Source organism: Protopterus annectens, chromosome 1.part0 (assembly GCF_019279795.1).
Source record: "Protopterus annectens isolate FY-2018-M chromosome 1.part0, PAN1.0, whole genome shotgun sequence".
Taxonomy (NCBI): Eukaryota; Metazoa; Chordata; order Ceratodontiformes; family Protopteridae; genus Protopterus; species Protopterus annectens.
In genome coordinates, this window is record NC_056725.1 from 1,451,856,188 (window position 1) to 1,451,879,490 (window position 23,303).

Below are 23,303 nucleotides of genomic sequence, written 5' to 3' on the forward strand. Positions count from 1 at the left end.
TAACCAGCTGTATGTACAAAGGACAACAACAGCAAAGGTATTCTCACTTATGTTATATGACTGTGGGATGTACATATCCAGGGCAGGTATATCTAGGTCATATGCAACCATGAGGGTGTTGTTTACTGGTGTACAGCAACAGTCAACTGTGTTAATGCTGACAACATCCGAGGGACCATGGTTTGTGTACAACTGACCTGGTTACAAACAGCGGTGTTATTGCATTACATAACACACTATGCAACTGTGTCAGTACATGGGTACTTTGCACAGTTTATGTAGGGCTATGTACAGTCCACCAGTCGAAGGTTATTTGGTGTTCTACCATACTATTTCATACCACAGGCATGGATGTGTGTTGGTAGTCTGAGGACATGGTGGTGGATGTATATGAGGATACTACACAGAATGCAGCTTTTGCCACTGTCACCTGTACCTGACACATCTGTGATGAATTATGTCAGAGTAATGGTCTTTACTTGTGAGTAGCCTTTATGAATATGTGGACACCACCACCTGGAGTGGTCTGTACCAGTGTCATCGCCCACATGTCTGGATCTGAAGTATATGGTGTTAGAGCTATTGTGCACTACAGAGCCTTCAGCCATGTGTTCCTCACTGCATGGATGTCAGTATTCCCCATTGTAGGGTCTACATTGAGCAAATGGATTACAAAAGCCACACATCTAGCACTGGTTAACATAAGCATCCAATGCAATTGTCTTGTAGGTGTCCAGGTGTTACCTCTGTTCATAGGTTCATACTAGGCTATCTGCCCTAGGGCATTTATAAGCCTAGCCAGAGTGTGTTTGGCTTTCGCCACCCATTTTAAATTAATTTTGCTATGCCTTTTTTGAGGTTAGTATACTGTGCCTCTGTCTAACACTGACACAGAAGTGATAGCCGGGGTAAACCTACGATCTCCCATCCACTCATCAAGATTCCTCTTGAAGAGAGTCAGTGTGGGACTCTGCCTAACCTGGACTGGGATTTTATTCCAGAGTGAAGGGAGCCTCTGGGTTATGAATCTGTCCCTCCAGCATGTCCTATTTATTTCAGTGCTGAGGTTCAAGTCTCTCGAGCGCGTAGCTCGATGGGATTTGATTTTCTGAGGTGCAGCATGTCCATTAATTCGGGTTGGACATGGCTTTATACGTCAGGCACAGATCGCCTCTGAGCAGGTGGTATGCCACTGAGTAGAGCTGGAGTTTCTTTAACTGGGCAGCATATGGCATCTGTTTGAGCCCTTTGATCCTCTTGGTGAGGTACTTTTGGGGTCTTTCCAGTTGCTGCAGGTGTCTGGTAAGGTACATCCCAAAAGGGGCATTGTACTCAATTATGGGCCTGATGAGGGATGAGTAAAGAAGCACGATGACCTCCCCTGATCTAGATGTGAATCCCTTCATGATTAGGTGGGCTATATAAAATGTTTTTCTATCCACTTTGGCCACGTGGTTGTCAAATGAGAGATTGCTATCAACTTGGGTCCCCAGGTCCCTAATGACTTCTTCTGTACTTAATGGATTACCACCTATGTGGTAATTTGTGGGCACTTTGTTTTTGCCAAAGGGGATGACTATACACTTTTTGGCGTTTAGCTTGAGGCCATGGCTCTGGCACCAGTTGTCTGTTTCTATGAGGCCCTTTTGGAGGATGCTTGTGTAAGCTGGAGAGTTGATTATGGTGCCCAGTTTACAGTCATCTGCAAACTTGGTCAGCCACAGTCCTTCCGTGTTGGCCTGTACCGCCGAGAAATATATACCGAACAAGAGAGGTCCCAGGACTGAGCCTTGTGGGATGCCACTTGTAACTGGTTTGGAGTCTGACATGGCTCCAGCAATTCTAACCATGTGGGTTCTGTCCTTGAGCCAGTTTGCAACCTATCTAGTGACATAGGGGTTTATATTTAAGCTGGTGAGCTTATCTATAATGCCCGAGTGGGGTATTGTATCGAAGGCTTTTCGAGGTCCAGGTAGGCTGTGAGGACCACCTTCCCTCGTCAATGGCCTTGGTGACTGTTTCAAAGAAATCGACCAGGTTTAAGAGGCAGGATCTGCCTTAACAAAGCCAAACTGGGTAGGATCCAGTGTCTGTAGGTCCCCAATATCTTTATTTATGAGGTCCATGATGATCCTTTCCATAGCTTTGCAGACCAAGCTAGTCAGGCTTATGGGGCGATAGTTTCCAGGATCTGTTGAGGCACCACCTTTGTGGAGAGGGACCACTGTTGCTATGCGCCACTCTTTGGGTACATATCCTGTAGTAAGGCTAAGATTGAACAGTAGTTTTATGTTTGGGTTTAGCTGCTGTTGGAGTTCATGTAGGGCGCAGCCCGGGACACCATCTGGTCCCGTTGATGCTGTGTTCTTTGCTTTGGTAGGGGCGGCTCTTACTTGAGCATCTGAGATGTCAGGGGGCAGCACTCTGTTGGGATAGATATTTGCCCTTTTGGTGGGGAAAGGGGGGAGAAGTTTGCACTGAACCTGTCAGCTAGGATGTTGGCAATGTCTGTGGGCTCGGTGTATTTTTTGTCATTTTGGACTAATTCTGAGCATATCTGGGAATTCCACCCAGGTTCCTAACATAACTAAAGAAAGCCTTGTGATTATCCTTAATGTCCTGTGCAATTTTTCTCTCGAAGCTGGCCTTAGATGATTTTATGAGTGCCCGTAGTTTTTTGCTAATACTGATCAGAGATGCCTTCCCTTTTTGGGATTTTGCTCTATCATGTAGTAGCTTCCTCCTTCTATTGTATAGTTTGTTTATGGCTGGGGTCCACCAGACAGGACGTCTGCCTTTGGAGGATTGGGTCTTGGTTTTATTTGGGATTGCATGAACCATGCATTCCTGAAGGTGTTCATAGAATCGTTTATAAAGGATTCTGCGGTCTGGGCCGTATTTTCCACAGGCCGGGGGCTTTGAAGGATTTCACCGGTTTTGAGGCGTGTGAAATTGCTTTAGAAGTTTTTCACTGTGGTTTTCTGGGCAGGGGTGGGGTCGGATGTGAATATCCAGTGAGATTAGTTTATGGTCTGATCTTACCAGTGAGGATACACTTCTGGTCTGGAGCATAGTGTCCCCATGTTGGTGATGATCAGGTCCAGTATGTTTTCCCTCTTGTGGGAGTGGTAACAAGTTGTTCCATAGCATTTGAGTTTATAAATTCTAGGAACCTTTGGGCTAGGGTGTTGGAGCTAGAGTAATGCTCCCAGTCTATGTTTGGGTAGTTGAAGTCGCCCAATATAATGGTGTTTGGAGACCTTCATATTTTCCAGTATTCTCAGGAAGGCCAAGTGGGGTTCCTGTGTTTGGGAGGGTGGTCTGTAGCAGGCTATAAACTGGAAGGCAGTTTTACCCACAGTTAGTTGCACATGGATAGTCTCTGATGCTTCGTGCTGTGCCACCAACCTGGAGGAGTGGGTATCTTTGTGAATATTGATACTCCCCTCCTTTTCTGGTTCGGTCCAAGTTTTGGGGCGAAAAGCATGGTATGAGGTATAACCTGGTAGTGCTGGGGTGCTCTGGGAGCCTTGAACCAGGTTTCTGTTACTGCACAGATATCAATGTTCTCCATGCTAAGGAGAGTTTCAGTCGTGCATCTTGAGGTTTAGACTTCTGGCGTTGAGTAGCATTACTCTTAGTTTCTTATCCCTTGTGATACCTATGGAGGTGGGTTTGTCTTTTGAGCCTTGCCTAAAAAAGGCACTATGAGGGTAGCAAGAGCCTTTGCCAATATCCGAAAGCCCAGGGGTGACAGGTGCAAGCTGTCCCTAGCGAAGCATCGTGGCTTGTCGAGCATGTCATCCCAGGCTGACAGGCATTGGATCCCCTTTGAATGACACCTTCACTTAAGCCAATTGTTGAAATTGATCATCTTGTCTTCATATTGTGGCATCATTCTTGGTGAGGGTAAGATGCTACTCAAGGTCAGGGTCATACCGGCCTGGGCTACATGCTCAGAGAGCTCCTTTATGTCTCTTTTCATGTAGTCCAGGGAGGTACGTCTCAGGTCATTCACACCAGCATGGACAATGACTGAGTCATATTTGTACTTGCCTTGGGTGACCTGAGTGCTTGTGTTATGTGGCAGATCCTAGCCGACAGGCAGCTCACTGTGACCTTCTCCTTGTTCAGCCTGGTGGCGGGGCGTCAGTGTGCCTGACAATAGAGTCACCTATTACAAGTGTATCAGGTGTGTTGTTTAGCCTTAATGGCTGTGACTGTTCGGCACACTGGCTTTGTGAGCTATGTGTTGCATGTGTTTTGTTTTGGGGCGGTTGCTTGGGTGTCTGCTTTGGAGGTCTCTGCTGCTTAGGCAGATTTTTATTTAGAGCCTCCGAGTATATTTTTGTGTGTTTATGTGTTTGGTTTGTTGTCGTGGTAGGTCTATGTGAGACTGGAATTGTAGTGAGTGGGGTTTCCTTCTCCTCCTGACTGGTTACACCAGTACTGAGTTGAGAGAGCTTAGCCTCCAGTTTGGCTATATGGTTGCATCTCTCACATGTTGGAATTTGTTGGGAGGAGGAGAGGGTTGTCTGTGTACATGAGGCAGTTGTAACATTGCCTAAAGATTCCCAGATTCACCAGCTGGACTGGAGAGGAGATTGACAACTGACCTTTGGACATGCTAGAATAGTATTGGGAATTCCTTTATAATTGAAAAAAAGGGCCAATGGGGAACAAGGTACTCAAGGGGAGTTTGTGAGGGTGTAGTGCTTTTAATTTTTTAGAGCTGACTTATATAATTGCTTTAGTGAGCAAGTGCCAGGTAACTTAAATGCAATATGTTACAGGTAACTTAAATGCAAAAACGACAAACTGTAACTTTCTTTCAAGTGAAACAAGGAAATAAGTACAGTAAGCAATGCTGTGTTTAGGACTTGTGCCTTGGAATGTCACTATATGGGTAAATGTGACCTAGGTATTATCCACACTCCCTTGAATCATGGATGCATGTGCTCTGTGACAAAGGCATGTCTTCTTTCATTCATGACATCCCGGAATGACAGACACTGGACAACATCATAATTACAGCAGGACATTGGCTCATTGTTTTGGTCATGCAGTTCCACTCGTACCATGACATCACTGCAAGTGGCAGTATTGTGCTTGGTATCAAATGCTACATCTAAGGTGACATACAGCAGATGATGTTGTGTAGATGACCAATGCCAGATATGCTTAGTAGAGTGGTCCTGCTAATAATGTCAACTACTAACATAGCCGGGAGAGGTCATCTTGACACCTGCACCTCAGTACCATTAGACAATGCGGCTCACATATTATGTTTGCACATGCCACTGTTCCAAGTATAATACCACTGTTCACAACCTGATATCAATGTATGCCTGTCAAGGCAGCAATGTGTGTGACACATGCTGTAGTTAGCATCCACCTGTGTGTCCCAGTTAACCTATTGTCTGTCACTTCCACACATGGATGATTGTGTATACTTCATATATATATATATATATATATATATATATATATATATATACATATATATATAGATATATATGGCAATACTTCATGCACATGTATGCATGTGCATCACACAGCACAGACACAGATATATCATTTACGGACCACATACAGGTATCTGGTAGTAAACCTGTATGATGTGCATATATACTGACAGTTAAGATATACATAGCTGTAAACCTGTGTGTTTGCAATAGGAGTCCATTACAACATGTTCTGTACATCTAAGTGTATGAGCATGCACACTGTGTCCTTCTGTGGTTAGAATCAGAGTGCATCCCAAACAGCCCTGTGCTACTAAGTGTATGAGCTACCCACTGCCACCTTGTGTAATTTGAGTCAGTGCATCCAAACAAGCCCTTTGTTTCTAAGTGTATGAGCATGCCCAGTATAACCTTGTGTAGTTGTAGTCATAGTCCATCCCAAATGCCCTGTGTTACTAAGTGTATGAGCATGCCCATTGTGACCTTGTGTAATTGGAGTCAATGCATCCAAACAAGTCCTGTGATTCTATGTGTATGAGCATGACCACTGTAATCCTATATAGTGATAGTAGTTGTCCATTCCACAGATGGACATACTCCAGTTCAGGGCTTGTTGTGCTACAACTATACCTCTCAGGCCTACCTATGTCTTACCTGCAGATGATGTGTCTTGTTTGTGCATACAGGTTGTAATGCACTCTTACTTTAAATACACAGGTTTACAGCTATGTACATCTTAACTGTCAGCATCCCTGTTGATGTCCTCAAGCTTAGAAGGGCATTCTGACTGCCTTGAAATGTGTAATCTCTGTCGCATTTCGTAACCGTGTAGTACTGTTATAGTGATCTGTAGTTAGGCAGGAGTTCTGATCCCACCATTGACAGGTGTGTGTGTGTGTGTGTGTGTCAGCAAGTGGTTGTGTGTTTGTACTTGTGTCTGTATCCTGTCATGACTGCGGGTTTTACCACCTTCTAAAGAGAAAACACCTTTTGCACTGGCCTTTATCCTTGTCATCTAATAAACCACCCTTCCCCCCCTCTCCGCTGCAAGTAATCAGTCCTGTGATGTCACCAAGCTCAGAAGCAGAATCAGAGTAAGTGTAATTGTATGGGTTCTGTGGCACATACCCAAACTGCATACCACTCTACTAGTTACCTTTACATAGGCAAGACTTGTAAGCACAATACTGGCAAGTGTGTATGTTTGTGTGTGTGTGTGACTACCCTGCAGCCAGGCATACACATATGTTATGTCTTTTAACATGCTGCACACCATGGCAGTCATCTGTGGTGAGTGGAGTCTACAAATTATTACATAGTTAGGAATAAAAAAGAATGGATAGTCAAGAACGACTACTGTTGGGTATATTATTTTCCTGTGCCACTGTCAAGAGTGACACAGATGTGGTCCCTGGGGTGTATGTCCATACCCATCATTCCCCCACCCAGACTCCACAATCCCTGGGGTACATTTCCTTAGCCATCATTCCCCACCCCAAACTCCACATACACAACAACAATCCCTTCTCTGGTGAACTGATTAAAGTTTAAATGTTATAAAACAAGAGTTGCCTCTGTTTTGTGTACACGTAAATTCCTTTGGAACCCTTCTGTGTCACAAATGGTGTTCAGACATGTTTATATATGGCTATAGCTGTGTATGTGTATATGCATGCATCTATATATATATAATGTGTGTGTGTGTACAAATTCCGTAAGTGCATATATGTATTTAGTTATAACAGTTGTACATATGTAGACTTGTCTATGTTGTTTCACAGAGTACTGTACATTCAAGGGTACTGTACATATGTACACAAAGTGACTGTCCCATTTGTTTTCAGTACTGTCGAATACCTGTAGTAAAATGTGTATTACAAAAACTATCAAACATGTATACAACCCAGATGGTTTAGGACCTTAGTGTGCATGGTCCAGGGTTCAGGACCTGCAAGGATTGTTGATAATGTCATTTAGGATGAATAAGACACTTTTTTGCAGATGTAAGCAGGTGTAAATGTGTTTTCACGACAGTAAGCAGCGGGTACACACAGGTAAAAGACATGTAGAACTCGCAGTACACTTGAAATACCCTTCTGTGGCAATCCTGCTGATGTCACCCTCCTAGACATACACCTCTGGGACTGCTGTAACCCAATAATCTATGTAGTGTGTCCTGTAACTGCTAAATGCTGTAGGGTGATAAACTAGTTTGGTAGGTGTTCTAATCCCAGACTTGCCAACTATGTGTGTGGGTGTTTCTGTCTGACTGAGAAGGGAACACTGCTTTTTAGAGTATGCACACTCCTTACAATTCACATACTCAACTTTGGCAAGGGTGCTGATGTCACCCACCTAGAAATACACCTCTGGGACTACTGTAACCCAGTAATTTCTGTAGCACATCCTGTAACTGCATAATGCTGTAGTGTGAATAAACAAGTTTGGTAGGTGTTCTACTCCCAGACTTGCTAACTGTGTGTGTGTGTGTGTGTCTGCCTGAGAAAAGAACAGTGCATTTTAGAGTATACACACTCCTTGCAATTCACATACTTAACTTTGGCAAGGGTGCTGATGTCACCCACCTAGAAATACACCTCTGGGACCACTGTAACCCAGCAATCTCTGTTGCGCATCAGGTAACTGCATACTGCTGGAGTGTGATTTAGAACTGTGGTAAGGTTCCATCCACAACCATGGCAGTTATGTGTTTTCTGTGTGTTTCAATGGCTGTGAAGGGAGAAATGCATTATAGCCTACTCACTCACAGGACATTTACAATACCCTATGTTGGTGATCCTGCTGATGTCATTCCTTGTCAAATACACCTCTGGGGAACAAGTTCCCTAGTAATCCTCATGGTGCGTCCTATAACTTCTCCATGCTGTAGTGTAATATAGATCTTAGTCATAGGCTGTATACCCACACCTATCAGTTGAGGATGTGTTATGTGTGTCTCACTGTCTGTTTTGTGAGCAATGCATTTTGGGCCATTCACTTGCAGGAAATTCGAATTGCCCTACTTTGGTGACCCTGCTGATGTCATTCCTTGTGAAATACACCTTTGGGGATGGGGTAGCCCAGTAATCTCCATAGCACGTGCTATAATTGTGTGATGCTGTACTGTGAAAAACTAATTAGATAGAAATTCTATTCCAAGACGTGGCAGGTGTGTGTGTGTGGTTGACAGTCAGAGCCTGTGTTGAGGTGGCTGTGAGTGTCTAACCACTGGACATGTTGAGGAGCTGTTTTTGTAGTTTTCCTGTATAGTGGCCATATTATATGTCACAATGTCCACCTCACGATGATTACAGATTTCAATCAGCCAAGAGACTGTATTGGCAAGCCATTCCCCTACATCTGGCGAAAGGCCTGGTGTACAAAGTAAGCACCCCTACTATTACCCAGAATACGGTCTGAACCCATGAGTCATACACAATCACACTTGCCTAGAAAATCCCGCTATGTTGCTCTTACCCTGCACATTGTTGACAGATAGTAGGCATGGTGTGAATGCAGTGGGCTGCAGAGGGCATGGCACCCAGTCCACCAATACAATAGGCACATAATTGCAGACAATGCGCCTTTGCTATGTTCCCCACTGGACGCCTGCAACATATGTGGTGCCATCAAATGTGATCCACAAAGGACATACAATGCCTTACACACATGCCCTGTATGGACAGATGCCACTGACACCAAATAATACCTGTATCATGCTATCAATGTAGGTGTAGGGTCAACCTGCTGTTTATTAGCAGGTCATGCCACACCAGGCCAGGATTAGCACATCTGATGATAACAGTCTGTGTACACAACATGTGCCAGGCAAACCAGGTACACTTAAACATGTCACTGTACATTAATGTGGGATGTGCACATCCCAGGCAATGTCCATGTCAATGATTATCAAACAAAGACATGGCATGCATTGCAAAGCAATGGCCACACACAATGGTAACCAGGATGACAGGACAGTTAATACAATACCCATCTGTGTGGGACATTGCAGATACTACACCCATGAACCACACTGCAGACGATTGTCAGGTGGCCTGATGCCAAGGATTACCCCTCACCCAGCCTTGTACAGCCATCTTGCACAGCCAACCACTACACACACATGAAGCAATGCACACATGCATGTCAGTACTGGCACCTTGTGTCTGCATGTGGGGTATGATGTTCCCAAACACAGTCACACCCAGTATAACTCCCATTGGCATACTGACTGATGTCAGACATGTTCACATGCTCTAGCCCATAGAACCTCAGGATAACCCCTGTGGTGCATGTAATACCTGTGCATTACTGTAGTGTGGCAAACTAAGTAGTTAGGAAGTGTATTTGTGAGCCTGCCAAAGTGTGCCAATGTGTCTGAGTCCCTTAGAGAGTGTGGCTGTGTTGACAATGACATCTGTTCATGTGGACAGCCATGTGTGCTACACCTAATATATGTCTACTATATCTCTGTTGCAGATGTCATTCACCAGCACACACATATATGTTCTTACAGCACACCAACACATCAGCTATGTGGCACATAGAGTAACTGCATGCACTTGTAATAGTAAATGGCCAGTCAGTCAGGGGTTTGAACCCCTGTACTGGTAGGTGTGTGACAAACAATGCTTAGGTTTTAGTCTCCCAGGCCTTCTCTGATGTACTTTGCCGCTGTCTGTCCCTCACACACACACACACACACACACTCTGGTGGATGTGGAGATGTACACCTGCTCAGCAGCAGCTTGTGTTTTGTAAGTGATGGTCATGATCAGGTGAAGGCCTCTGCACCTATTTCAATCCTCCTCTAGCTGATTGCACGTGGAACAGCTGTGGTGACATTCCCATAGCCAATTGCATGGAAACCCAGTACAATATCTAGGAACATCATGTTGGTGTTTGTCCATGACAGTCGCCGTGAGTTGAACCTGGATCTTGTGTTTGGTAAACAGCATCACAGATGAAATCTGGATATTTCTCAAACAACATACACAGTAGAAAATAGCCTAAAGATGGGAGGGTGATGTGCCAGACATGACTACAGCATGTAAGTGTAGCTATGCTTAATTCAGACTACTGCCAATTTAGCAAGTTGTGTGTGGTAATGGCTAGTCTGCATGTTTTAATAACTGACAAGACAGTGCTCTGTTTGTGAGGAACCCCCCATCTGTAGGATCATCTGTGGATTGGTCAGTGTGTGGCTCCATTTGTTTCTTGTGTTACTCACAGAACACACATCTGTGACCTGCAGAAACATAGTGTAAGGATTGCAGTCAGTACATGGTGAGAGTGATGAGAGTTACTGCCATCGCATCCCTGATTGGACATACATCACATGAAACAGTGGTATGACAGTCACTGTCTGAGGTTATCACAGTGACATGCCAATAGTGGGCCACTGTTCATAGCTGCAGTCACAAGTCATCTATGCTTTAGACAGATGTCATGCAGTATATATGCATGTGTTGTGCTCCCTCAGCAAATGTATGACATCTGTTGTCTTGGGTTGATGGTGATATCTATGCATGCTGTTATAAGTAATCCTGAGTGCTGTTGATTATTACTAAGCCTTATCTGTGTCAAAAATGCAACACCATTGGCTGTATGGGATTGGAGGTCCCGGCAGAGCCACCTGTCCCACTTCAGCTGGCCATGACACTGGGCACCAGCACGTCTGGGGCCCAGCCTTGGACCTCCACCTCTGTTGGGTCTACACCACCTTCTGTTGGAACCACCACTGAGGATGGGGTCTGCCCCCCCAGGAGCAGGTCCAGACAGGAACTTGTCAGCCATTGTACAGTCCAGGCTGTGGTGCGTAGGGGGCTCAATAAGGGGTTTTGAGGTCAGCTATGCCAGCTCAAGGGCAGAGTGTCACATTTAGAGGGTGAGCCTGCCCCTCCTAGACAGCCCCCAGCACAGACACCTTTGCGGCTGTGACAGTGTAGTGGTGGTTGCCCATGGTCGGGGACCTCCGTCCCACTGTTTCCATTTGGGGGCTCATGGGTTTGTGACTGCCAAACACTCCTCCCTGTCCAAGATGTATCCCCCCCACATATGTCATATACCACCCCATATGCTGTCTTGTCTGTCATCCTACCCAACCTATCCTCCACGAGCATACCTACTCTCCTTACCCAACATCCCACTCTCACCTTACAAAAATGGAAACAAAAGGCCAATCTGTTCCCAGAACAACTTTTGCCCCATACATAGCTGTGCATTTCACACGTGTCCACTGGACACATATAACCTTTGTAACTTGCATCACAACATACTACTGTTGTCCTCACCCCTCTTTCAGGCACACGATCCTAGTATGCACATGACTCTTAAAGGTTACAGGTACACGTGATGCAGATGAACCCATTGTACACACGACACTTCTGGCCCCTCTGTGGTTACCCCATTTAACTTTTTAATGATGATGATGTTGCACACAGCACCTTGTAAGAGTACTGTTCTCACATAATGATTGGACAGGACCTGTTTTCTTACTGTAAATGAAATGCTCAAAGTAATGTATTTAATGTTTGCGTGTATTAATGACACATGTCTGTCTGAGGGAGTCTTGATATTACATAGGACGACACCACTACATAATACAGGAGTTGCTGGTGTTTCCCTTTTCATTATTTTTTACTGCTTTGTCGTCACATGGTATGTTCTTGATATATCTATATATATCTATATCTATGTATGTATAAATATCTGGACATAAACACACACATACATCTACATAATGGAATACATTTCCTATACTGTTGAATGACTGTGCTGGATGCTAGATTTGTGATAACATCTGATGTCTGCATATCTGCCATGGCTTAGTGGTAAATCCCATTGGCTGTGGTGTGCAGGGTCCTGGTTTCGAGCCTTGCAAAGGCTGTTTATTTTGTTGCTGGGCACAGCAAGGGCCATTGGATACAGAGTGAATAAGGCACTTTTAAGCAGTTGTGAGTGGGTGTGCGCGGGTTTGCATGACGGTAAGCAGTGGTTACTTTTGGATACAGTTCCTTACATTCAGTTACCTTCTTGCTTGATTAACCTGTGTAAGCAGTGCTTACCCCCACGCAAACAGGCCGTAACCCGCTCACTGCTGCTTAAAAGTGCTTACTCCCACTTACCTCCGCGCTAATTTCTATAAAAGAAAAGAAAAAAGGGGTGATAGGAAAGTGGTGAAAAAGGGGCACAAAGAGGGAAAGACAGTAGGCAAGGTAGCTAGGGTTGTGCAGGAAGGGTGTAGGGAAGGTCCATAGCTGTCAATTTCTTCTAAAGCAATGGCTGTGCATATGTAATAAATTTGGTGGTACATTTGGACATTCACAACCCTGAAAGAGGGGTGAGGACAATAATAGTATGTTGTGATGCCAATTCGAAACATTTACATGTATCCAGTGGACATGTGCAAAATGAACAGCTATGTATGGGGCGTGCTTTTTTTGCGATAACAGATTGCCCTTATTTTCTTTTACTTTTAAGTGAGAGTGAGATGTTGGGGAAGGAGAGTAGGTATGATCAGGGAGGATAAGTTGGGTAGGATGGCAGACAAGACAAACAAAACGCATACAGGGGGGGTATATGACACATGTGGGGGGACGCCTTGGACAGGGATGGTTGTTTGGAAGTTGTAAGCCCACGAGCCCACAAATGGATGCAGTGGGACTGAGGTCCCCACCCATGGGCAGTCACAACTGCACCTTCACAGCCCAGAAGTTGGCTGTGCTGGGGGCTGTGTAGGAAGGGCAGGCTCACCCTCTAGTTGTGCCACTTGGCCCTCAAGCTGGCATAGGTGATCTCAAATCTCCCTGTTAAGCTCCCTACGCACCACAGCCCGGACCGTACCATGGGAGACAGGCTCCTGTCCACTCTCATTCCCAAGGGGGGCGAGCCCCATCCCCTGCAGCGGTTCCACCCAAAGGTAGTGAAGGGCCAATGGATGAGGAGGTCCCAGGCTGGGCCACAGATGTGCTGGTGCCTGGTGCCATGGCCAGCTGAGGTGGGACAAGTGGGTCCGCTGGGACTGGCCTTCCCATACAAGCTATGTTGTAGCATGTTTATGGCAGATATGGGTTAGTAATAGTCAACAGTATTTACAATTAGGTATAACAGCATGCATAGGTATTCCCATTACCCAGGGCACCAGATATAAAATAGTTGCAGAGCAGTCAGAACACAGGCATATATGGGTACACAGTGGCCATTATAACAACATGCAGGTTTTATTGTTGGCAACAGGGCACCAATATGGGGTTATTTTAACATGGCACATGCATAGAAACAGATGTGAATATTTATAAACCAATAGGACATATGTCCCAACAAAGGTTAGGAGTGCAGACATAGCAAATGAGTTGTGTACATCGGTTATTTTTGCACATATGGTAGGGGAGAGAGACAGAGAGTTCAATTAACAACTAATAAATCATTGTAGTTTACACAACATTTGTAGTCACTGCAATGGTCTATCCCTTACATGTATTATTATACTACCCAATGGTGTTATATTGTACAATGGTATGTTTGTAGATTAGTATGTACGAGACCTGTGTCTTATGTACAGGCTTGAAAAGATGCAGGTGTTAATGCAACATGTTTTGAGACTGCTGTCATACACTTTGGGTGAGATGCTGGAATGACAGGTATGTTTGCAGAAAGTGTTGTACCAGTATACAGACTTGTGTAATATGCTGCGAATAAAAGTGTAACCCCTGCATTGCTTCTGTTTACTCTGCAGTCATATGTTGTTGTACTGCTGCAGTTATTAAATAGTACTGTTGTAGTAAGCAGTTGTATGCAGATAAAATGTGTATGACATGCTGTATAACAATGTTAGAAGTGCAAACATGTCAGTCATATTAGACTAAATACATTGCAAAGCCTCACAACAATTGCCCGATAGCATAGTGTACAGAGATCTTAACTGTAATGCTTTTGTCACACACAGCAGGGCTTTGGATCCCAAGAGCACCAGTAAGTTGTATGCATAATCATTCCAGACACCTACACACAGTTAGAATGTTCAGAGAGAAAGATGTATGCATTCATACACTTAACAACTATACAGAGTTTGCTTGAATGCTCAAATAAAAAGTGGTATGCATATTCATCTCCCTCAACTGTTCCAATCTGCCCAGTATGTCCTGATAAATGGCCCACATCACCTGCCTTTTGCCCTGTTCCCCTGTCAGATTACTGTGAGGATCCAAGAAATGTAGGCAGCTGTTAATGACACATAACTGATATTCAGACCTGTACATAGTCAGAGAATGTACATGCAAACCTAAAACAGGTACCAGCACGATGAAACAATAAAGCCACAGTACAAGCGAGGACCAACGACATGAATTTTATTAGACACTGAATAACACGTTTCAAATACCCCACATTAATGTGCCAAGTTTGGGTTTTTGTTTAGAAACACTTCTTCACATGTGGGCTTTTTTGCACTGTTTTGACACGCACTATCCCTCCAATCACTTCATCCAACCTACAATGTCCATGTTTCGTCCTATACTCAACACCTTTGGACTCTACCAGGTAAGAGTTCGGCTCAACACAGATGCCTGTAATCTGTCCTACTCAATTAAAACCTTTTGTTGCCTGGATTTGTATCATCTTTCCTTCCCTCAACAGACAAAGTAATCTGCTTGTTCTGCTGTAACTAGATTTCTGGATATTACGCTTCTTCAGCAATTGAGCCTTGATGGTTTTATTGTTCTTAGGTTTAGGGTTCTATAAAGTAGAAGTAATTGATAGTGTAGTTCTAGTTTGCCTGGAAAGTAATATTTGAGCAGGTGAGCCAAGAATATCAACACAGGGTATGTTTCTGAGATTAAACAAATTTAAGAACACATAGGTATTGTCATGCTCTGACCTTTCAAGTAATTGCTTTGCACTTTGCTCTGCATGTTCAGCTAGACCATTGGACTGAGGATAATCAGGACTACTAGTGATATGTACAAAGTTCCATTCTTTTGCAAACTTCTGAAACAACTGGCTAGTAAATTGAGTACCATTGTCTGAAAAAAGTTTGTGTGGACTACCATGTATTGAGAAATGACATTTCAACTTAGCAATAACAGCAGTGGATGTTAAGTAGGTAGTAGATCAATCTCAAACCGATTCAAATAAGAGTCTACCAAAACCAAATAGTGTTGATTGTTCCACTCGAAGGTATAAGTTGCTACAGTAAACCAAGTTAGTTCAGGAAATGGACTTAGCTGAAGTGGTTCTCTTTGCAAATGTGGTGGAGTACTATTGCATATTGAACAAGAAGAAAGAACTCTATCAATGTCCCAGGGCCAAAATACTAATTCTCTTGCTCTTCTCTTAGTGGATGTGGATCCTGGGTGAACACGATGCAAAATCTGGATATATTCTTGTTGTAAGGAAGCAGGAACAACTTTAGGACCTTTGAAAATAATGCCATCTTCCATCAACAATTCATCTCTGTAAGGAAAATAGGTTTGCACTTCAGGTGGTGTACTAGATTGCTTTGACAGCCACCTAACATTAATGTAATAATTGAGCTTTTGCAAAACTGGATCAGTCTGAGTGTGATCTCTTAACTCATCAAGTCTAGTGGTGAGAAAATTATGCACTGACAACAGAACAAAGTCAAAATTCTCTGCATCAAGCTGCTCTCTTGTATTTCTGGGTGATCTGGATAAGGTGACAGTCAGATAGAGCAATTTGCCTTCCTTTTGTGTAGACCATTTTGAAATTGTACTTTTGCAATTTGAGCAACATACTCTGGAGCAGACTGCATAGGCTTCTTTGGAATAGTAACTAGAGGCTGATGGTCAATTTAAATCTGAATAGCTCAACCATAAATATAATAATGAAACTTGGAACAAGCAAATACTATAGCCAAAAGCTCCTTCTCAATTTGAGCATACTGTATCTCAGTTTGTGTTAGTGTTCTAGATGCCTAGGCTATTGGTCTACCCTCTTGAAGTATAACTGTGCCATACCTCTCAACCTGGAAATATCAAAAATCTGGACAAGGCCCATGAAAAATAGGTACAAATTTGTATGCTGATTAATGTAAAATTTGCATACATAATTACACAACCCCACCCATTACAATGGAATTGTGGGATACCAACTTTCAAACGCAGACTGAAGAACAGAACAAAAATATAGCACCAGAGACCCCCTGTAGCCATTCCAATTTCCCATTACCTGGCTATTGCACACCATTTACCATAAACACTAATGTGTGCATACTGCTTTACTTTTACAATGATTATTTGGATTTTATTTTTTACATTTTATAGCACAATGCACAAACAGTAATAGATATCTGGCTGCTAAACAAAGCGATGCTGTCTCACAATGAAAATAGACTTGGCATTAAAACTTAATTAAAACTTCTCTGCCCTTGAAACTCACATTCATTGAAACAGCTGAAACCCACAGATTACCTTTGGGGCTGTTTTCAAATCAGAAGCCCCTTGCACACAAAGCAAGAAACATACATGCGTTCTTTGATACACCTTCCCGATTTTATTATGTTCCTTGCATAATACAGCACACTTGTTCAACTTGTTAGAGTGCATTTTACATTTATTGTTTAAACATTTTTCCAGCAGGCAATGAAACAAAATTCATGAACCAATAATGACAAAACTGCCCTTTTCAGAACACTTCTATCATGAAAGTCTACTTCCACACACAATTGCATTTTAAATTTATTGTTTGAAAATTTTCCAGTAGGCAATGAAACAAAATGCATGAACCAATAATGACAAAACAACCCTATTCAAAACATTTCTATTATAACAGTCTACTTCTGCACAGACACGCACACACACACAATATATAAATATATATATATATAAATTACAGTAGTGTAAGCCATAGGCATGTTGTACAGCTTCTTGCACTTATTTTCAATCGGAGGGGGGGGGGGCAAAAGGCAAAAAACAGGGACATATTTTAAACATTGCTTGAATAAAATGTTGCTACCACCATGCATTTCACTGCGAAGTCTTGAACCCAGGTACCTGTGCACAACTGTCAGAACAGCATACCACTAAGCCAAATCAGCAGTTTGCTAAAAGACAGGAAGACAAACTTAAATGGCTATCATTTATTGAATTTAGTTCACACTTCTCACCATAGCTCTCAACCTCTTAGCACAAAAAACAGAACAAAGCCAATAATGGGGTAATACAGCCCCAAAACATTTAAAATGTTGATCTTATAAACTTAGAAAATTGCTAGAATAAAAGGTTTTGTTTTACCATTTATTTTATGAAGAATATGAAGCTTGAAATTCGAATACAAATTCATTCTCTTAAAGGTGCTGTCAACTCACTGAAATCTAGTATGAACTTGCCTGAATAGCTGAGCATGCCTAGGAAATGTTGTAGAGCTTTTATATTATCTGGTACTGACATCTCAAGAATAGCTGCTTGTCTGGTAGGGTCTGTCTCAAGCCTGTACTCGTAAACAAATGACCTATATATGTAACTTCTGTAAGTCTGAATTTGCACTTCAGAGGATTGAACTTCAAGTTTACTTCACGTGCTCTGTCTAGAGCTTTCTTGGTGTTTCTGTCATGCTCTGCTTCACCATTGCCTCCAACCAATAAATCATCTACTATTATGGCACAAGGATAACCGAAAAAAATTTGCTCCATTGCACGCTAAAAGGCTTCACTTGTAGAATTTATTCCAAATGGCATCCTTAGGAATCTGTACACGCTAAATGGAGTACCAAAAGTAGTTAGAAAAGAAGATTTCCAATCAAGCATCACTTGCCAAAATGAACTCTTTGCATCCAAAACAGAAAATACAGTAGCATTTGAGATTAGAGCTAAGACTTCCACGACTGTGTGCATGGAATGATATGGTCTCTTTAATGCTTTGCTCAAATCTCCTTGGTCAATACATATTCTGATTTCATCTGAGCCTATTTTGTGAGTGACTACCATGGATGACACCCATTCAGTTGGTTTTGGGACTGGACAAATCACACCTTGCTGCCCCATTTTATCCATCTGAGCTTTGAATTTATCCTGCATAGCTATCGGAACTCTTATCATTAATCTGACTACTGGATTGACATCTGGGTCTAACGTCTTGGAATACACAACTGAAAGTTTTCCTAACTTGTCCTTAAAAACATCAGCATACTCTGAGAAAATGGCTTTAGAAAAATTAGAACTCGGAAATGCACTTATGTGATGGACTTCTTTCGCAAAAGAAAGCAGATTCATTCTTAAACTATCTTTGAGACCCAGTAAAGATTGATATGGTCTTCGGACTACATAGAACAACAAGTTGTAACAGTTCTCGGCCAAATAACATAAAAGTATCACTGAACCTTCGGTTTGAATTTCTTCACCTCCTTAAGCAACAAGTCTCACATTACTGGCCACTTTGAGTTGTTCATTAGTTCTCACTTTAGTAAATGTGTCCGCTGATATAACATTACACTTTGAACCAGTGTCTACTTTAAGCTCTGTGGATTTTCCATTAATCCAGACAGTACAAAACACTTCACTTCTTGTCAATAGATTCACTGCATCAGTTCTTTCACCAAGCACTGATACACCATCTGCATAGAAACCTGACTACTTGGGCTCTACTTGATCAACTCACTTTTTTTGTAACCATTCTTTACAATTGTTTGAGGCTTACTTGATTTCCAAAACCTTTGGAAATGGTTCCATTTTTTACACTTGTGGCATTGCTGACCAAATGCTAGCATTTCTCTCTTTTAGACTCATGATTTGCACCACAATTGGGACAGTTAACAATGAAGCTAGACTTGGGTTTTGCTGATTCATGCTTGAACTGCACTGAGCTTGAATGCACTCCTTTCTTAGAATTTTCTGGAAAGCCACATGCCTTTCCTGGAAATCTTGTAGCTGCCATGTCATTGGGCCTGTTTTGTTTGCCACGTGTTGCATACTATCTTGCTCTGGAGCCAATTGAAACTATGCTCTTGTCACTCACAATCATACCTGTGTGCCTCTCTGTCACCTCATGGATTTGTCAAATCTGTATGGCTTTGCTCAATATTAAATTACTGTCACAAAGTAAAATCTTTCTCACAGCAGCACTGTTAATACCACACACAAGACTGTCTTTTATCAACTCACCTTTTAAGTCATCAATCCGACACATTTTAGCTCTATTTCTCAAGTCATTTATATAAGCTGCAAATGTTTCCCCTGGTTTCTGATCTCTTGTGTAAAACAAATGGTGCTCTAATGTCATATTCATCTAGGGGTTACACATTTCTCTGAACTTGCACTTCAAACACTCAGGGTCTTCCCTTGATTCAGCCTGTACAACAATATGATGGTTTTCACCTTCTCCTTCATATACTGCTGGTGCATACACAAACAAACTTTATCTTTCTATGGCCTCTGACCCACCTAGGCTTAACAAAATGAATGCCCTGGTGCATGCATCTCTATCTGAATAAGCTGCTTGTATACAAATATCATACTCATGCTCAAATATTCTCCAATTCTCTGCAATATTCTGATCAAATACAAGTGGTAGGGGTTTTCAAAATCCATCTACCATATTAACACATACCAGTGAAGGAGTTTGCAAATAAGCATACATACATACATGCACATATGCCAGAAACTGATGCCAGTATTTGTAACTTTGTCTAATGCCTTTGTGCTTCTGAACTTATTCCATTTGGGCTTTATGAAATTATGCTAATGGACAAACGTGTAGTACCATAGAATAACTGGACTTTGCAAAATAAACTTCTCTGGCACTTTATACTTTTGCAATGTCGTTTTGAAAGGCTAAAATGCTAAAGTCATTTATCATTACCTTGCTAAAGTCGTTTATCATAATTTTAAGAAACATTTCAACAACTTTACGATGTGACAATACCTCTTTGGCACTGTAATATTCTTGTGATGTTATCTTTTATAAGAATCACTTCTTATCAGTGTAAGAAACATATCGAGTAACTACTCAATGCAAATAAATCGAACATCTCTTACCAAAAACTCAGTAATACTTCAAAGCAATTGCACTTTGCGAATAACTGCACGCAGCATACTAATGTCCCAAAAATGGTAGTACCTTGCTAGGCAACTCTTTACAGTACAAGAAACACTCTGTAATGGCAGCACTTTGTGAATGGACACACCCAGCACAAGAAACTTTTTGAAATGGCTATACATTGACTATTTTTCATGAAATAGTTGCACTTTACACACAACAAACTCTTCACGATACATGCACAGTCATAAGCACACTGTTTAAGCACTTTTACACATCTTGAGATACTTTGAATAACTTTTTATGCCCTTGATACAATACAGAGTTGTAGTTATGCCACAACACAGTACTTTGTCAAAACACATGCAGTCGCCTTACTTTATTTTTGCTTAATGTGCCCTCTTTGCCCTTATTATATTTGTTTTATTCTTTTAAGCCCTTTTCATAGCCAATGTATTTCTCTTGTGCTCATTTTACTCTAAACATGCCCAGTTTTGCCTTAAACACACTTGTTTTGCTTTAAACATACTTGTTTTTGTTTTAAACATCCAATAATTCACAAGAAACAGCAGGACTCAGAAAAGGCTTCAGGTTCCAGTATAAAAAGTTATTTAATAAAACACAAGTGCTTTCATACATCTATCCCACTTCTTCAGATATCTTTGCAATTCAAATAAAACAACCCCCCTTCTTATATACCCACAAAACAAATCACATGACATGTCAATTAAGTCATTAAACACATTTAAAGCAACCAGTGCTACATTTAAGCACTTTAAGTATATAAGCCTAAGAATTTTTATTATATAAAAAACTAACTTTCAATGAAGTAGGCATTCACCTTCACAAATACAGTATGTGCAAACAAACTACCTAAACAATGGCTTTGATTTTAACTTGGGTTTTATAGGAACATATTCATTTAACCCATGGCCAGAGTCAGCTCTCAGCCTCACTATCCATTTTGCCTCTAACTCTTCCGTGGCATTGCGTAGATCTCCCCCACCCCTAATACTTTTATAGGTCCTGCCTATGGCTAAGACTTTATAGTTATGCCTCTGGTCAGTATTTATAACATGTTTAGTCAAAACACTTACTTTATTATGCTTGCTTATGTGGCAGACATGCTCATGTCATGTGGATAACAGAGAAGAGGATATTACTTTGAGATATATCTGCACAGAAGACTACTGACCTTAAGAAGGTATGCTTATATTTTCAGCTATATACTGCATATGCTGAAATGTCATTAAGAAAAATCTGTTAACATATTTGCATTAGCAAATGCTTCTTTTATCTGTATGCATTTCTTAAAAGCATAGTGTTGGTATGGGCATGTTTGTCAGAGTTTCACTTCCTCAGATGTATGACCTTATTAACTGTCATCACAACTGCTAATGTTACAACTATTTTTCTGTATACGGTCTTCTAGTGTTATTTCTGTGAAATGGTAAATGTCCTATACTCTCAAAGACACTGGGGTGTTAGGCTTCTAAGATGAACCATACATACCTCTAAGGGAGTGCTGGCCACAGGTATACATGATTGGCAATAGCTTAAAATGCAATGTTCTGTGTAGACATGTTTCAGGGACAGTTCATTTGACAATACTTTTAGCATTTCACTGATGGTTCATTAGCAAAAAGGTGTCATTTGCCTATTCTTTTGGGGGTGTGAGATCAAAGTTGCATTTCTGTTTTGGCACAAACAAGGATATGTTGCATTTGTTACTCTTCTTGTACAACATCCAACCTTGCTTTGTGTGTCAACATAAAATGTTACAACCACACAGTTTCTTTTTTTTTTTTTTTTTTTTTTTTTTTAATTTCCATGTCTTGACTGTTTTATGTTTCTCCAGTGGGTAATAGTGAAATGCTACCTTTAATATGTTATCTGGAAACAGGACTTTTATGTGATACTTATGTGTGTTATCCTTCTGTTGTGTTTTAGTTCATGTAGGACTATGGCATCCAGGCATCCCAATCCTTGAAAACCACCCTTCAGTGACCCTGAGAATCAGGTCATTCTGGAAGCTTTTAGGCAATGTGGTGACTTTCTGCTTGAGAAGGGACATGGAAATATGTCAGACAGAATGCAGACTTGGCAGAGGATAGTTGCTGATGTGAATGTAGTAGGTGGCCACAGCAGGACATATGATCAGGTGTGCCATAGAGCCACTGACATGATGTCATCTGCATGAAGGAGAGCAGCTGCAATAGCTTTTGATCAGATGGGTACCAAATGAGCTGCTAAAGAACCCCTACTAACTGCAAATGAAGAGTCCCTGTCCACTTTCAGGGACCCAAACAGCTCTCAGAAAAGTACAGAACAGCGTGTCCTTGACATTGGTGTTACTGTTTCAGGGAGAACAAGTATGTCCCTGGAGGAGCTTCCACGTAGGCTGTGTCTCAATTGTTAAATACTCTTGTAGAGTAATATATTGACATCAATATGTAAGTTCTATTTAACAATAAATTTGTTTGAGGAGTTGTAGATTGCTACAATTAAGAACATATTCAAATTAATTACACATCGGCTTAGGTTGACCTTGTCTTCTAAGTTCTTGTTAAAAGTATCATTAATGGACTTATAAAGGACAAAATGTTTTAAACCCTTGTGTTACTGTTAATTGTGATTATGCTGCCCTTACCTTTTGCTTAACTTCTTCCAGCACCATCATCCATGGGAAACATAGCATCAACTGCACATGGTAAGCCAAATATCTTTTTTTATCGGTACTGATGAGCATTTCAAATAATTTATGTATTTTATCCATATGTGTGATGTGGCTGTCAGGAATGTTATGTGAATTGCTGTACTGTCTGTAGCAGTGGCACCACTATTAGTT